The 15,744-nt window shown below is 43.3% G+C and overlaps 1 pseudogene; it reads right to left on the bottom strand.

Moving 5' to 3' along the window:
- Positions 1–619: 619 nt before the first annotated feature.
- Positions 620–15,367, bottom strand: LOC114608109 (annotated as a pseudogene).
- Positions 15,368–15,744: the final 377 nt, after the last annotated feature.

Here is a 15,744-nt window from a genome sequence, read left to right as displayed (position 1 = left end):
ACGCCATGGGGTATGGTTTATTGAGAGTTTTCTTCCTGATTTTGTCTGCTGTGTCTTTGCATGGTTTGTAGGGTTTGTCTCCTAGGCCCCCTGTGATAAGGACACTGTTCCATCCTTGTGACTTAACTCCCAAAGGCAGCTTCTTCTATCACTATCTAGGGTAGAGATTGGAACACTTTCAGACTCTAGTGTGGCCTTCCTTAAACAGTCCCATACACTCTTCAAACTCCTTGGTCCAATCAGGAGAACCTTTGGATCTGTGGCCCTTTCACAACCTGTGTGGGCGGTACTCCTCTCAGACTGGCTCCTTCTGTCTTATACTGTGACAGAGTGGCCTCTTGGACAGTGCCATTGGGACTTCATACCCAGCTCTGGGTCTGAGCCAATGTGCTTAGGTGGGAAAAAGAGATATCAGTAGGGACACATTGCTCTTGGCTTTTGTCTAATTTCGTTTTCTCTCGTTTTTCTTTTTTTTCTTTTCTTTCCCTTTCTTTTCTCCTTCCCTCCTTCCCTCCTTCCCTCCTTTCCTCCTTCCTTCCCTCCCTCCCCCCTTTCTCTCTCTCTCTCTCTCTCTCTCTCTCTCTCTCTCTCTCTCTCTCTCTTTCTTTCCAACCGCACGTTACTTTTTCTTTTCAACATCTTGCTCTGCAGCCTCCTTCGCCCTTTTTGCTCGGATGCCAAAGAGCCAGGCATTGGCACGGGCCATGCGAAGAGTGGCAAAACCTTAAAGTTCCTCTCTTCTTCAGTGGTGTCTCTGGCCTTTTCCTTTTTGTACACATTCCTATAGACATCACAGGTCCTGTCAGCTGGGTGACCAATATAAGTTTGTCAGCAGAACTATCTCCCGTCTTTAGAGCAGAAGACTTCCTGGGGCCTTGGAGTTTGGAGCGGTATTCCTTTCAGGTGCTACATGTTGGCCTGCAGTGATTCCGTGGATTTGTTTCACCTTCTTGGGTCCACAGAGATGCCTATGGTGCGAGCCATTTTCTTGTGGATACCAGCCACCCTGAGTTCCTCCAGGCTGAAGCTCCTGTCAGCCTGGACCTTGGTGTGGTATCTAACTGTAGGGCACCTCACGCTGGGCCTGATGGGACTGGATGCTGGACGAAGGACAATGCAGCGTGCTTTTGCCTGCCCGGCCTTGCGTCTAGGGGTCTTGCGTGCCGGCTGGTTGAACCAAGTGTCCACTAGCTGCTGCCATTCCTTGTGGAAGTGGGACTTCAGAATCATGCCATTCCGGCTGGGCGCCACGGCTGTCTCCTGTTCAGGAAAACGGCCGAGTTTAAAGGTCTTCTAATTTCTTAACAGCACTCCCTCTCAAAAAGATTTTTAAGCCCCCCTCTCCACACCCCTACCCCATTACCCATCCTCATGATAGTTAATTTGACTATCAACTTGATTGTGTCTGGAGCCAACTAAAAACAAATTACTAGGTGTTTCTGTGAGGAATGTTTTTGTTTGTTTGTTTTTGTTTTTTTTAAAGGAATTTATTTATTTTATGTATAGGAGTACACTGTAGCTGTCTTCAGACACACTAGAAGAGGGCGTCAGATCCTATTACAGATGGTTGTGAGCCATCATGTAGTTCCTGGGAATTGAACTCAGGACCTCTGGAGGAGCAATCAGTGCTCTTAACCACTGAGCCATCTCTTTAGCCTCAATGAGGAATGTTCTTGATCATATTATTTTGAGCAGAGAAGACTCACCCTAAACATTAGCACTCTCTGGTTACAGCCCAGATCAAAGGATACAGAAGAATAAAACTTTGCTTTTGCCTTTCGCCTTCAGTCTTGCCGGCAAGTTCCTCTATTCTGTTGCCCCGGGGATTTCTTCGTTGGTATTAGAACCAATACCAGTCTTTAGGATTCTTATGGAGACTGAAGAGCAGCCACTCTCCAGGGATCCTCTAGGAGCCCGGTGGCAGATCGGGACTGCTGAGACAGCCAGCCTTGTAGACTAAACGACGACCAGGTTCTCGACCTCACAGTGTGAGGCAAGCAATATTGGACTGAGCAGACTGCATCCAGTTAGCCAGTCTAAATACTTCCCCTTTAAGGGGACAATATTTTCTTTGACAGACACATTAAAAAAAAAATCAAAACAACAACAGCAAAATCTCCCCTCATTACTTTCAGATACTTTTCTGAAGTGGCTGGAATGAATTGTGTGGCCCATAACCTCAGGCACTGGAACACGTTGGTCTCTAGTTGGTGGTGCTGTTCTGGGAGGTTTAAGAGGCACAGCCGTGCTGAGGAAGTTGTCACCAGAGGCAGGTTCTGAGAGCATATGTCCTCATCTTGTTTCTAGTTCACACTCTCTGTTTTGTGCTGGCAGTTGAGGTGTGACATCTCCGTTTCTGCTCGCTGCCATACTGGCTTCTCCACTATGATAGCCGCTCATTCGTCGCGCACTGTAAGCCCAAAGAAACTTCTCTTTCTATAAATTGCCTTCATCTCAATATTTATCACAGCAACTAGCACAGCTCTGGTTTGTCTTTTTTGATCCAGAGTCTCTCTGTGCAGCCCGAGTAGATTGTGTCCCTGGATTCTCCCGCCTCCACCTCCTGAGTGCTGGTTCCCTGGCTCTTGATATTCCCAGCCAGGCTTCTGGTCCACGGAAATCTTCTGTATGTGTGAAGTCCTGGCTTTTGGAGATCCCACGGCCTGGGTTTAAGATCCCGGTGTCTACCATGAGCTTCAAACAGTGTCACTTGGAAACTTGGTGACTTTATTGGCTCTCACGGAGTTTTGCCCTCTCCTCAGCCTAAACCTCAGAATGTAGTTTTAATATGGGAAGATGAGTAGCTGCGAAGAATGACAAAGACAGAAGATAAAGGCAGCAGCAGGAATGTGAATTCACTGAGAACAAAAGCCTGTTAACAGATGTCTCAGAAAGCCCATCTGCAGACCTCAGAACTGGGGCAACCTGAGAAGACTTTCCTTATCCAGGACACAGCAGGTTTCAAAGTCACCCCAAGGAGGTGACAGTTTCTTTTGCTTATAACCTTTTTAGCAAGCTCTTCTTCTTCTTCTTTTTAAATTGTTCTTACTCCAAAATGTATGACCTAATTTGCCCTAGAAACTATTTTCGTGTCTGCTTTCTACATCTCCACGGTAGTGCTTAGATTTGCCAAGTGTGAGATCTCACCCCAAAGTGCTTTTCTTGAAAGTGATTCCCGACATCGAGGAGTGGATGATGTAAGACACTTTTCAAAAGTCATTATACAAAATGTAGGGTGATGTGAGACAGGAATTGAGAGCCATAAAGCAGGAACACGGTGCCAGGGTCGGGAGGATGAGATTCTGTTGATTCAAACAAAATAGCTCTTACTAGATTGCTACTGGGGTCAAATAACCTGTTATGGGGCCATATTTCAAGCCCCTGGATGCTGTTTTCTGCCATCTAATAATTCTACTACAGAGAAAACTAAATAGCATCTCTAACCTGGATCTGGCCTAGCACACAGGAGGTATTCAGAAGTGTTTATTCACTTTCCAGTGGCTTCTCATGGGCCTGGGAGATGTTCAGAGCTACTGAGACATGGTCAGCTAGGGGACCACACCATCTCTGTGTCACTCAGAGAAGAACCTGGGAAGTTCATTGGCAAAGAAGGAGATGGGCTCTTGGATCCAGGGCTACAGGAGAATTTAGTTCATTTATTTTACTGTTGAAGAGGAAACCTTGTTCGACTCCTCATCTGGTTGCAAGGTTTCATTTAATCTCAAAGATTAGGACACAGCCCTTCCCACAAAAGCAGCTGAGGCACAGGCCTGTTGCACTTGATAGCTCTCTGAGAAAAGATATATTAGTGGTTTAAGTTCAAATCTTATCTTTCCTCTGTGTATGTGCTTTAAGCAACAATAGTTACTTAATAATTAAGATACAATAGTTAAAAATAGTTTAATAGCTAAGAAATATTGTAATTTAAAATAGTAATAGTTGAAAATACTTGTGTTTTCTGAACTTATCACAAATATGTAGAATATATGATCACATGGAACATGTTCTTTCAAAGCCCTGCTCCTTGCCTTGTGTTTGTGAGCTGTCCCTTCTGTCTGGAGTTGGGATGTGTATTGCTCATTGGAGTGCACTATCCCAGTGCTGTTAGCATTCTCTTATGAGCCTGCTTCATACATGGGGCTCTGCCTAGATCAGCCGTTCCCAACTTGTGAGTTGCCACCCACTTTGGAGTGGCCAAACAACTCACAGGAGTCACTTAAGATCATTGGAAAACACAGCTGATAACAGTAGCAAAATTACAGTTGTGAAGCAGCAACAAAAATAATTTAATGGTTGGGGTTACCACATCAGGAGGAGCTGTACCTAACGTCACAGCGTTAGGGAAGTTGAGAAGCCCTGGATTATATGGGTGCGTGGCCTTTGCTATTTGCTACCACACAAGCTAAACAACGGTCTGAGAGTTGTCAGTGAGGGTGATTGATGTGCTGGCAAGTTCAGGTGGTGATGAAGTCGAGGGAGCATTGGGTGTGAGGATGGCACTGGAAAGTCTCAAAGGTAATGACTGGATTTAGTAGCTGGTTCAGGGAAGGGAAGGGCACAGAGTGGGTAGCTTCAGTCAAAAATCAGTCCTGACTGGTGGATGGGGTTCAGATAAACCATCTGATTTAAACATTGAAGCAGCCACAGGAATTTGTTAACTCTACTCGTAGATGGAATATCTGCATTCGTTTGTCTTGGCTCTGGATTATAAAGAGGAGTAAGGCAGTCCCTGTTTTCCAGGAGCTGTCAATATAGTATCTGGGATGCCAGTGCACTGTTGAAGAGTTCTGTGCAGGAAAGGCAGGGCACCTGGGAAAACTTTCACAGTAGAAATGATATTCTACATGACAGGAAACTAAGGCCCTGTTGTGCAGTGATTTCCACCAAGATAAAACTGCCCGTTTGGGAGGAAGACACAGGATGACAAAAGAGAACGTAAAATGACAAGATATCAAGATGGGGGAGGGACGTCATCACGATACAATGTTAAAAGAAAGGTATAATGACACAGGATGCTACAGGAAGGCCACACAGGATGCTACAGGAAGGGGAAACATCAAGATGTTCTAGGACAGAGAGGACACTCCATTCTGCACCAAAACTCTATAAGCTTAGGAAGTAACTCAGTGGCTTCAGGAAGTACCTGAAACTGACTAGATTCTCTAGGTCCCTCCCTCCTTAAGCATATATAAGTAGTAAGAACTGACTTTCAGACAAGCTGTGCTGCTTAGAACAGGCTCAGACCAGCTGTCTTGGTTAGTTCTGTTGTCAAAAGGATGTAAGCTATATAGTCTTCTGGGAAGAGGGAATCCAAATGAGAAAATGTCTCTGTAAGACTGACCTGTAGGCAAATCTGTAATTTTCTTGATTAATGAATGATGTGGGAATGCCCAGCCCCCTGGGCAGGCAGTCCTGAAATCTGCATCAAAATCTGATCTTTGTTAGCAGGATCTCATTCTGACTTCCCCTCAGCTCTCTAGTCCAGTAGGTTCTTTGGAAAGAATTCAGATGAGGTGGGCAGTAGTGGTGCTCACCTTTAATCCTGGCTCTAGGGAAGCAGAGGTAGGCAGAGCTCTGAGTTCAAGGCTAGCCTGGTCTACAGGATGAGTTCTTCATTAGCCAGGGCTACACAGGGAAACCCTGTCTCGAAGAAAACTCATGATAACTAACTAACTAACTAACTAACTAACTAAATAAATAAATAAATAAAAAGAAATTTTAGACAAGTTGCAAAAGCATGGTGTAGAAGATAGGTGGAGTTTATTTACCAAGGAGGGTACTCACAAGGGTAAGAGCAGGCAGGGACCAAAGAGACTGAGGCAGAGAAACGATCATTGCAAATACACATTGTAGAGGAAACACTCTCAAAAACTCAGAGTGGGCAATGACCAGAGAGACTACTAGATCAGCCTGCAGTTTAGAGTAGGCTTTCCAGTATTTCTTTAATTCTCTAGAAAAGATGATTTTCCTGAGGGACAGTTTCCTGTTTAGGTGATTGGCAGGTTCATGTGATTAACTCCTAAAGGATGGGACAGTAGTATATCTTTGTTCTTTACTAGATACTCTGGCTAGACACTAATCTATGATATTTGTGGCAGTTTAGTTTCAAAGTAATCAAAGTCCGATGCTTTGGCTCCTGGTTTTACAGACATCTGATATTGAGGAAGAGGTCTGTAATGTCTTCCACGCCTACTCATGACTGACTTAACAGTTTGAGTTGTGATATGTTAGCAGGGATTTTGTTTTTGTTTTTTTGTTGTTGTTTGGTGTTCTGAGGTGAGGGGTAGGGTTTCTGTATGTATCTCTAGCTGCTGTGAAATCGATACATAGACCAGGGTGAATTTGAACTTGGAATGATCTCCGTCTCTCTGCCACTTGAGATCTGGGATTACAGATACGAAGCATTAGGCCTTGTGCTACCAGAAGTTTTAACTGGTACAACTAATCAGCAATGGCTGCTTTGATAGTTGTTCTGCCAAGCCTTCTGCATGCTGGAAGGATAGTGTGGAGCTTACGAAGACTCCCAGTGAGAGTACTGCTTAAAGATGGGGGAAAGAGAGACTACGAGATACCACAGAAGACAGAAAGGTAGGAGAATCTGGAGGCTCCTGGGAGAGCTGACTGAAGGGTGGGTTTCATGTCTGTTTCTCAGCTGTGCGGCTGCTAGGAAGGGGGTTAGGGTCTGTTGTGTTGGGGGAAGCCGGAGGAGGATGCTGGACAGCCAGAATTTCAGGAGATTGAAAAAACGGTCTGTAAAAAAAACGGTCTGTAAGCGCCTTCTCAGCTTTCCCTTTTCAGTCACTTTGATTTGAGTGCTCTGTCCAGAGTGAGGAGCATTTTGGTAAGTAGCTGGGACAGCAGTAATTGCTTGAATGTGGCTTCTAAAGACTTTCCTCGCCACCAGGGGTGGCCTTAAAGCAGTTTTCTGGCAAAAATGTGCCTAAGAGAAACTTGAAAAGGGTGTGAAGGCAGTGAAAAACACCCACACTGGGCTTTAGGGCTTGATCTTCAAGCTGTGAGATAGCTAGGATTTGGGGAAGGAATTAGCCTGGAGTTAGGCTGCCCTGCCCATAAATACTGTTCCCATAATTAGATGATGAGAAGAGAATTTTAAAAGCCCCCAATTCAATTTCCTTCATTTAGGATATTCTTATTTAATTTGCCACGACCCCCAGGGATCAGCCTGAGATACTGTCGAAAGTAAAGGGGACAAAAAGACAAAAGAAAGAAAGAAAAGAAAAGAAAGAAAAAGGAACATAGGAAAAATGATTGTATTGTCTGGTTATATAAGCTTTGTGGTTCTAGTCCAAGAGCTGGTGGCCATCAGGACTGATTTTCAAGACACTTTTCTATTGGTAATGCAGGAGCTCGGGGTCAGCTGTCCAAACCGAGGATCAAGTGCTGGGCTCCATGGCTGTGGCAGCCACTTCAGACTGAGGATGCTTCAAGATTGGGCAGAGCCACATGAAAGGAAGAGAAAACAAAAGCGTTCAGCTTCACTCTGACTTTATTTCCTTGTACACAGATATGACTGGATTTCCCGGATTCCCAATAGGGAATGCACATAGGCTCACAAACACAGGCAGACCTGCCGATGTGGAGCTGGTGCTCCCTGCCACGGCTGTGAAGATGAAGAGAGAGAACCTGAGCAGCGACATCTGTGTGGCACAGTTGGAAGAGCCAGGCTGAAAGACACTGTTTCTTATGATGACTTCACTGGATGTCATGAGAGGAAAAACTGCTTTAATTGATTCTCTCGGAAAGACCCGTGATGCTTTATCTGTTTAATATAACAGATGCTTTTAATTGATTTTGGTCATCTTCTCTCATTTCCTGAATGATCCAGCAGCTGAATGTGAGTGGGCAGAACAGGATGTCACTCCTGAGTAAAGCATTATTCATGAGACATGAGATTCCTAGAAGGCGGAGCTTAGCGCTTAGAACCACAGTTTTGCTTTACTTTGTTTTGGTTTTATTTCTTGGTTGCTCTTGAAGCACACATTCGTCTGTGTCTATATGTACGTATGTATATATGCATTTTGTGTGCTTATTTGTGTTTGTGTGTGTGTGTACACTCGTGTGCCTTAGCATGAATGTGGGGTCCAGAAGATGATTTGAGTGAGTTGGGTCTCTCCTTCCTCTATGTGGGTTCTGAGGATTGGCTTCAGCTGTCAGGCTTGGTGGTAAGCATCTTTACCCACTGAGTTGTCTCCCCATCCCCTGGTTTGATATTTTGGAGATGAGGTCTTATAAACCAGGCTCTCTACCAGCCTGCCTTTCGGCAACTCAGTACCTGCAGCTTACATTTCCACTGTTGCCAAGATACCTGTCTCCACTTTATTCTAAAGTAGGGTCTTACTATGCAGCCCTGGAAGACCTGAGACTCCCTATGCAGCCCAGGTTGGCCTTGAACTGTGTGTTGGTCTAGCCTCAGCCTCCCAAGTGCCATGAGTACAGTGTGTGCTACCATACTCAGCTCATGGCCCAGGTTCTTGAGACCATAATCCTGGTCAATTAAGAAGAAAGCCATTGCTCCTCTGGCAGGGACTTATTTAGTCTGGGAGAACTTGTTGGCCAGTTTTGCCAGTATGCTAATAATAGGAAAGTGAAGAGTAATTCAGGCACCATCAGGACGCCAATCCTTTCTTTGGAACTGAATAATAAATTCCATTATATCAGCCTGTTCTACTGTATCATCTCAGCAGGAGGTTCCTGGATAATTAATGTGGCCTGGCTTTTTTTTTTTATACTATGTTGGTCGCTTGAGAGTGAAGACAGTCCATCTTTTCTCTTGAACTAGAAGAATGACAATTGTATCCGTACAGTTGTATCAACTACAGCAAAGCATTGTAAGTGGGAGGTGTGGCTTGTTCCTGAGATGACTCATTGCCTGTTGCACTTTCAGCCAGGGTCTCTGAAATGAGGAGAGTGCAATGCTCCCGTTAGGTGTTACATGGACTTCAGGCTCCAACAACTATCATAGCATGGCCAGTGTGCCATGGCTGCCACCCCCTTGGTAACCCTCACTCAGTCCTCTATTGGGGTAGCCAGGCTTGGTTCCCAGAGTGGGTGTGTGTGGTATGTGTGTATGTGGTATGTGTGTGGTATGTGTGGTGTGTATGCTATGTGTGGTGTACGGTGTGTGTGTATGTGGTATGTGTGGTGTATGTTTGTTATGTAGTGTTTGCTCGTATTTTTATCTCAAAATCATTTAAAAGTGATACATAAACAAGTAGCAAGGCTGAGTATTTTGCTTTCCAACAGATGTCTTCCAGTGTTGCAGACACCTAGCTTGTATATCTTATCACATCAGCTCCCATTTCTTGTTACTTACTCTGTCACCTGTCATCTTGGCTTCCACCTCTGTGCTTCTGGAATGAACTTACGGTACGTTTTCTTCCCTAGTATCTTTATTTTAGAAGTTCCATATTTGCATCAGACATTTTATGTAACAGAAGTAAAATTACAACTCAGTGTAAACCACTATCTAACCATGTTGTGTGTGAGAGAGAGTTGTGGAGAGAGAGAGAGAGAGAAAAAGAGAGAGAGAGAGTTGTGGAGAGAGAGAGAGAAAAAGAGAGAGAGAGAGAGAGTTGTGGAGAGAGAGAGAGAGAGAGAGAGAGAGAGAGAGAGAGAGAGAGAGAATAATAATATGTAAGTGGACTAAAACCTGAATATGTAAATCATAACTTTTAGGGCAAAAAAGTGTGAGACTTTTTTTTATGTTTGCTTTTTATTTACTTTGTTGTCTCCATTTTCGTACCTTTTACTCACTGCAAAAATGTAACTTCGTTGACTAAAACTTGGAGATCTAAATTTTAAGACCTTGAGACAGGAAGAGATTCCTTAAGGAAGTCATATAAGAAATGTAGTACAAAGGAGAACATTTACACATATGCCTATCTGAAGCCTGCAGATGCCAAGTGCTCTCCAGCGTCCAGGAAATAGAACTCCTAGACCAGTGGTTCTCAGCCTGTGGATCGTGAGCCCTTTGAGGGTCAAACAACCCTTCTATGGGAGTCGAATATCAGATACTCTGCATAGCAAATATTTACATTATGATTCACAACAGCAGCAGGATTCCAGTTATGAGGTACAAGGAAATAAGTATGGGTGGTGATCACTGTAGCATGAGAGACTGCATCAAAGTGACGGTGCTGTTCCTTTCCACCACTTACCTCACTTCTAGGCCATCCTTGTTTGCAGGCTCTCATGGATGCTCTTTACACTCAGTAAAGACAGCAGTAGAAATGCCCAGCATTGGTTGATAAGAGCTGGGCGGAGCTACTTACATCTTCACGTGATAGACTCTCACGGGGTTTTGGAAACGATTTTACCTTCTGTTTTTAGTTATGTGTACATGTGGGTTTGGAGTGTGGGTATGTGCATGTGACTGCAGTGCCTGAGGATACCAGACGAGGCTGTCAGGTCACCCCCCCCCACCTCCCCCAGCTCTGCTGTAATAGGTAGTTGTCTGCTTATGTGGGTGCTGAGACTGCACTTGGTCCTCCAGCATCCCTCCGGCTCCTGATTTTTGCACTTTTAATTAGTGTTTACTTTGGTGGGGCTGAAGATAAAAAATGAGGGCCTCCTGCATCCCAGGCAACCATTTTCCCACAGCTGTGCTCTCATGCCTACTTTGTGCATTTAAACATGCTCAAAAATGTCGAAGACAAATAAGTAATGTTCTCTGTCTTGTAAAAATTACATGAAGGGGCAGGAGAGGTCGCTCAGTGGGTAAGAGCACCGGGTGCTCTTCCAGAGGACCAGGGTTTAATTTCCAGCAACTACAAGGCAGCTCACAAATACCTGTAACTCCCAGTTCCAGGGGATCTGATGCCTTCTTCTGGCTTTGTGGATACTGTATACACACAGCGCATATGCATATACGGAGGCAAGACACCTATACACATAATGTGTAAAAACAAATGATATGAAATACAGATGCAAACGCTTCCATGCTCAGTAAAGTCTTATTGGAATATAACTCTACTCAGTGAACATATTGAACTAGGACAAGCATGTGATTTTGGTGTGTCCTGGAGTTTGGGGACCAGGGAGATAACATGGATGTATGGTGTTACATGGATTATGGTAGACAGTGACTTCTGATGGTGTCTGAGTTTTGTGATTCTCCACCCTGGTGCACACTAAGGTCACCAGTGGCACTTGAGACATCAGAACCCTAGTTCTTCCCTAAGGGCTCTACTAACTTTTGGGGGCAGAGGCTTACATATTTGTATTGAAAACCAAACAAACATATCCCCTCAAAAGTGTTACTATTACTGTACACTTTAATGAGCAGGAAAGTAACGTATAGAAGAAACCAAAGGCAAGCTAGAGAAATGCCAGCTACAGTTTTAGCAAGATTTGACTTCCAGCTTTTAGAGATGGTCTCTGTAGCGTCCTGGTGCTTGAAGAAAAACTACTTGGGTTGGACTCAGAAGATTTATCGGGTTTTAGCTATGCCTGGTTCTCTGGTCTTCAGCATCCGCCATCTTCTCTTGGCCTTGGTTTCTTCTAATGTAAAATACCTACAGACCTGAGCCAGGAAGAAAAACCCTGTGGTCAAGACTGGCTTGTTTTGACCTTTTGCATGAATTACTGGTGTCTATGGTCCTGGGTACCTAGGACCCACGTAAAAGTAGAAGTAACAAAAGCATTAGAACCAGGTTTCCATTTAGTTATTCCCCCCCCCACACAGCATAGTGTAAAATATTGAGTGAACAGAACTTACAGTAATATTTAATATTTAATTTTGTGATTTTATAACATTTCTAAATTATTATTATTTTTGTGTATATTAATGAGTGTGTGTGTATGTGTGCGTGTGCACACACACATTTAGGCGTTCTTAACATACTGTGCATGTGGCGTCAGAGGGTAAGTTTGGGGACTCAGTGTCTCACATTCCACTGAGGGATGTGGGCTTGAACTCGGGTCCCCAGGTTTGAGCAGAAAGTCCTTTTTACTCGCTGAACCATTTCACTGGTCCTGACTTCAAATCACTTCAAATTTCACCCAGCCAAATTTGCAGAACAGCACCAACAAAATGATCACTTTCCCAAAGCCAGTAGTCATAAACGGTAACATCGGGCAAAATCATGACAGTGCTAACATGGCCTCGATTTCCCGTTTGGGGTTTGGTAAATTGTATGCTTTACCTTGTGTTAGAGTTAATTTCTATACGTATCATAATGTTTTCCTGCGTTTGCTGAAAAGATATGTAACAGTGCAGACTTTTTCCACTATGAGAAAAAATGTTTTCCAGCTGCCTTGCATTTCTGGAAATGGAATCAAGCGTAACCACTGGCACCAAATATTTAGTAGTCTGGACCCAGGCAGACGGCAGGAGGAGGGGTCTGAACTGCTCCCAGATTGCCTTTGCCACAGGGCAGATACTAGAATGAGATATTTCTGTGCTCAGGGTAATTGAGCTTGTGGGGAATGCCAACATGGACAGCGTTCACGGTCAATCTCCATCCAGAATTACCATGTCCCCCTCCCCCGCACCTTACCATGGATTGTTGCGGGGGGGGCTTGGGGGGTGTCCTTTTCCAAGAGCAGCCAAGGCTTGCTTATCTGCTGTGTAGATAGCCCACTTCACAGCTCATTCACAGCAAACTTAATGCCAAGCTGGGAGCTTTTCTTCGATCTCCACAAGGTCGGGGCGTGCTGCCGATTCAGTGCCAGCATGCTAGCGTTTATGGAATGCCTAATACGTGGCTGACTTTTTATTAGGTCAAGTCTTCATACAAAACTGATTCTCTAAGCGGCATCTTCTTATTTTCCAGATTAGCGAGCCAAGAGAGTTGTCTTGTGCACACACGTCAGTCCGCAGTAAGATGCCATCCGCGATAACCGTAGCATTTGATAAGTTGAGTCTTAGAAACTTTCCTAGGCTGAGACAAAGCTGAAATGATGTTTTTTTCCAGGTTGGATTGGCAAGTGTTAAACCAGTCTCTTTTCATATTAGAAAAGCTGCCTATCATGTAATGTTTGAAAGGACGAGAAATAGTTCTAATTCAGTTTAACGTGTAATTTATAATTTTTATTCGTTTTATTCCCATCCAAGGAATCCTGCCATCCTGACAAAGCTTCATAACTCTCCCGTCGCATCTGCCTCTCAATTTCATGCCCTTTAAAAATAATTTAAAAATTTATTTTAAAGACACTTACATTACTCACTTAAATAGACCACAGCTTCTACTACAAATATCAATACATTTTTTTCTAAATTATTATTTGAACTTTTAAATCCATCTTTAGTAAATGTGCAAAATAATAGATATCTTTATATTATTTCCACACATGCCAACCATTGCATTTTGCCTATTTAATAAATTTCAAGATGGAAAATAGAAAAAAAAATAATTTGGAACAAAGGTGACTAAAGTGTCTTTAATACTGGGTGTTATTCTTATAGGGTGGATTATAAGTGTAGATAAATATGTATATTTATATATTTATACATATTATAAACATATATATTTCAAAACATTTTTGCCAAAGGAAAGCAATTTCTGTGTACATTGAAGAAGACCCCTTTGTTCCTATCTGTATTTAAATCCTATGACGTCATTCCTTGTTCTACTGTACATCATTGTTTCCATAGTAACAAGGCAGCAGTGAGAGAGGGCAGCCATTGGCTCTTAGGACAGCGGGAATGCATGGAAAGTTCCAGCATTCTTAACAATGTGCAGACTACTTCAGCTTGCAATAAACAACAGAGAAAGCTGTTCCGAGGAAACAGCTTATTTGGCCTTTGGAATGTGTCTACTTTCCTGACAGCTTTTTAATCTTGTACTATCTTCCTTGCCTGCCCTCCTCCTCCAAGACTAAAATAAAATCATTAAAAAACAAAACTCCTGCCTGACGTTGCATGTGACTCAGTGACAGATGTAGGAGTTTGTGCTGCCAGAGATAGGTCCCAGGCAGAATGCTTGCACAGGCTTAACTGAGAAATGAATCTGATGCCAGATCTAGTGAGTGAGAGCTGTCAGGATGTGACTGAGTGGTGAGATGTCTCTTTGGAATGAAAAATTGTGTGTGTGTGTGTACACATATATTTTATATATACACACAAATATATATTTTTGAGGGCCTCTGTTACTGTTTTGACTTATGTATTGTTAAAATATTGTAACATACTTAGATACTTAGTGTACTTAATAGATGGTCTTAACTCTGAGAAATATGCTGTCCTTTCTGGGACACTAGGAAAAGGTTTTTTGATATAAATTCCTATCTTTATGTATTTTCAAAATTATGTTCTTTAAATTTTTTTATGATTTTATGTTATATGTATGGGCATTTTGCCTACATATGTATCCGTGAACCATGTGTGTGCCTGGTGCCTGCAGTAGCCAGAACAACAGGTTCTCTGAAACTGGAGTTCCAGGTAGGTGTGAGACCCCATGTAGGTGCTAGGAATCCAAACCCAGGCCTTTGGAAAAGCAGCCAGTGCCCTTTACTAGTGAGTTGTCTCTGTGGCCCTGACCTAGTCAAAAAAACTGCCCGGCCCTTGGGGATTCGATAAGACCTTAGGGAAGGGGGCAAAAGAATGAAGGGACAAGAGACACAAGAAATGAGAGCAAGTCTGGGGTTCTGATCAAGCTCTGAAACTTTAATTTCCGGGGCAGGTTATAAAGACAAAGCAAACAGAGAAGTTTGGGCTGGGAAGTTTGGGCAGGGTTATTGCTTAGGGCTATCCCACTATTGAATGCTTATTGTCCTAGACCATCCCACTGTCATATGCTTATTGTCCTAGACTAGCCCATTGTCATAATCAGCTCCTAGGAAATGCCAGAGGTTCTTTAAGTTCCTGGGGCCTGAGACCCACGAACGACCTTTCTTAACCTTGCACTGACTAGGCTTTCTAGAACAGCAGGTAACTTCCTAGGTTCTCTTAGGACGGCAGGTAGTTTCCTGGGTTTGGCTCCCAGCAAAAAAACAAAACAAAACAAAGCACTTTTTTGTTAACTACTTAAGAATTTTGTGCAATGTACTTTGACCACATTTACCCCTTCCTCCCCTTAACTCCTCCCAGATCATCTTCCCTACCCAAATAGCTCCATGTTCTGATTTTGCTTTTAAAGAGGTATTCTTTTTGAGATGGTCATTAGAATGAAATGAACGCTATGTGTGTTTTCATATATTTTTGCAAAGTGGAGAGCTGTGTTAAGTATCCATTCTTTGTACAACGTACACACTGTGCACACTGTTTATCGAATGGGAATAAATACAGATACAGAAACTGTGCTCCTGCAAATTTGAGGAAATATCTGCCTCGACTCACTTTGAGGCCCCATGTGGTTGTTCTTCGTAGCCAACCTTCAATACTGTCATAGGCATTGTTCTTAGACATTTTTCCTCTAGGTTCATACTTTGTCAATCAATGTCAGTAGACCACAGAGCAACAGTTAAACAGTTAAACAGTTTATGTGCACCTTTTATGCATGTATACAGAGTAGTGAGACCAGAGTTTCAGGGGAAAAGCAGGAAACTCTACAGTTTACCACACACCCCTCCCTAAGATATGTCAGTAACACTCTTCCATGGAAGATCTTCAGGTCACCTTCCTCGGGTATCACACCCTGATGTGAGAATTCTATTCATAAGGCCCAGAACATCACTTCAGTGATACTCCTGTTTCTGTTGTATTTAATAAAGCTCAATGACCCACAAATCTCAAGGAATTCTCCAGATTCCTCTATAAGAGCAGCCCAGGTAAAAGTGCAGAAC

This window comes from Grammomys surdaster, unplaced genomic scaffold (assembly GCF_004785775.1).
Source record: "Grammomys surdaster isolate TR1022 unplaced genomic scaffold, NIH_TR_1.0 125876, whole genome shotgun sequence".
Taxonomy (NCBI): domain Eukaryota; kingdom Metazoa; phylum Chordata; class Mammalia; order Rodentia; family Muridae; genus Grammomys; species Grammomys surdaster.
Note: the sequence above shows the minus strand (reverse complement) of the source record. Positions and strands in the feature narration are given on the sequence as shown.